This window comes from Schistocerca americana, chromosome 5, assembly GCF_021461395.2.
Source record: "Schistocerca americana isolate TAMUIC-IGC-003095 chromosome 5, iqSchAmer2.1, whole genome shotgun sequence".
NCBI lineage: Eukaryota > Metazoa > Arthropoda > Insecta > Orthoptera > Acrididae > Schistocerca > Schistocerca americana.
Window position 1 is genome coordinate 311,523,135 of NC_060123.1, and position 2,535 is coordinate 311,525,669.

Sequence of the window (2,535 nt, forward strand, 5' to 3'; positions counted from 1 at the left end):
ATCATACCGATCACTCCTTAAATGTTACTACTGTCTTACAATATGGCTTACTGATTTGTTATGGGGAGTGAACAATAGAAAATTATGGGACTGTTACTAGTTGTGGATATTGAATACTGACCAGATAAAAGTTGCGAGGTTCGTGTGAGCAGACGGGGGGTGGGGAAGGCCAGGGAGGGTGAATATTTTTGGCGGCTCAGTTGCTGCCGCCCCGTCATTGGGCTCGTGTTGCGTCTCAAGCTGCTTCCTCCGTCCGAAAAGCTGTGGGTCCCAGCTTTGATAGCTTGGAATCCACTGTGTTTATTTTTCAGGTTAGAGGCTCGGGTTTCGACTCCTCCTTTAGTCACAGAATCCCAGAAACAAAAGGTTTGCCTGAGCACCTCCGATTTCTCAAATTTCATGGTGTAGTTCCTCAACGACCTATTTCGTGAATCCGCGAAGCATCATCCTCTGCCGAGAGTTGTGCTACCGATAAGCGTATAAAGGGGCGCAACGACGTACCAACCGATCTTTCCTCAGTGGTCACTCGAGGATGGCACCAAGTCTTATTGCCGCCAATCCGCACAGAATCAACGATTAAGTGCGGCACAATACCTGAGAAGAATTTTAATTACATACTTGCTGGGAATATCGCATCTCGCATAACATTTTAATGCTATTTGTTATGTGGCACATCCGCGTCTAATAATCGGTTTTTTCGTTTGCCTGATTAATATTCAAAGATTTTTCCCTGTTTGATTGGTGATAAGTTTATATCATAAACACTGTGAAAATGAGGATGATATATCTATGGTTTTTAATGCCTTGCCTGACTCTTTTCTTGTAAATTTTAATAATTGCAGCATCGTTCCAATTCTAGTGCACTGCCTTCTTCAGTTTTACAACTATTTTTTATAGTAACTTTCTTCCAGCTTTAACCATCTCTGTGGAAATATCAGTAGTCTGCAGGCTTCTCTCCTTGCTTCATTTCTCAGATGGGTTAGTAAACCTCACCTGGTATTACTCGCAGAATATTATTAATTTTATTCGCGTCTGTATATGTTTCTGCTTCATCTCTCAAACTGTGCAAAAATTTGCAGAAAACTTTGCACTTAGTAGTTACTAAATTGTGTTCCATCTAAAATGATGAAAGATAATGTGCACCCAACGTAACATTCTCTTTTATCGGCTTCAGATTCGCATCGTTTTCAAGTGATTCTTTTGATTTCCATGTATCGAAGATATTTCCAAGTAGTTTTATTTACTTCAGCAAATTCTATCCTGTTCCTATTATGGTTTCTTCTACATTAAAACTCTCTCTTTCACAATTGTATTTTTTCACTTAAGTTTTTCTTTTCTTTTGTCTTCTTAATACCAGAAACATAATACGGCGTTTGCATCCATGTACGCGTAATCTCTTTCTTCAAAGATACTACATTTAATACTGGGGTTCATGTGGTACACTTCCCTATTCTTGAAATGATTTCCGTGATCTAGATTTATGATTACCCGCCTGGTCAGTTTGTTTCTTTCTAGCTTTCTATCAATTTTTACATCCTATCTTACCAATCTAGAAATTATAAAATCGTTTATAGTCATATCCCTCACTCGTTTGACATTTGGCAAAATACAGTCATTTTCATTTCTGGACCAACTCGCCCTTCCAAAGTTTTTGTGCACTGATAACAATGTAAGAAATCAAGGAGATGAGACCTGAATAAACTGAAATAACCAGAGGTAGCTACCAATTTCAAAGGGAGAAATAGGCAACGATTGGTTGAAACAGAGGACAGGAATCCAACAGAAGATGAACTAGTGCCATGAAGAGACGAAACAGTGAGGGCGGCAGAGTATCTAATAGGCAAAATGACAACAGTGTAAAATGGCTATGTAGTAACGGTTAAAGAGCAAATGCAAGGGTGTAGTAACATGAATGACTGGTGGAAAATTAAAGAGGCCTTTCCAGAAAAGAGAAGCAGCTGTGTAAATATCAAGCTCTCAGATGGCAAGCCATAACTAAGCAAAGAAAGGAAAGCTGAATGATTGAGGGAACATATAAAATGACTATAGAAGTGGAAAGAATTTGAAGGCAGTATTGTAGTGTAGAAACGGAAGAGGGAGTAGATGTAGGTGAAATGGGAGATATGATACTGAGGTAGGAATTTATCTAAGCACTTAAGGGTCTAGGTCGGGAAAAGTCCCTTGGGGTAGGCGACATTCCCTTAGAATTACTAAGATCTTTTAGGGAGTTATTGATGACAAAACTCTTGCACCCTGTGTGTAAGGTATATGGACAGGCGAAAAACCCTCATACTACAACAAGAATGTAATAATTCCAAACTAAAAAAAAAAAAAAAAAAAATCAGATGCCGACAGATGTAAATATCGCCCCATCGGTCTAATAAGTGATGTTCACAAAATACTGAAGCTAATTTTTTAAAGAGGAAGAAAAAATTTGGTAGAAACTGGGCTCACGGAAGATCCTTTTGCGTTCCGGAGAAATGTCAGAACACCCGAAGTAATACTGACCTCACGACTTATACCTGAGCCTACGAC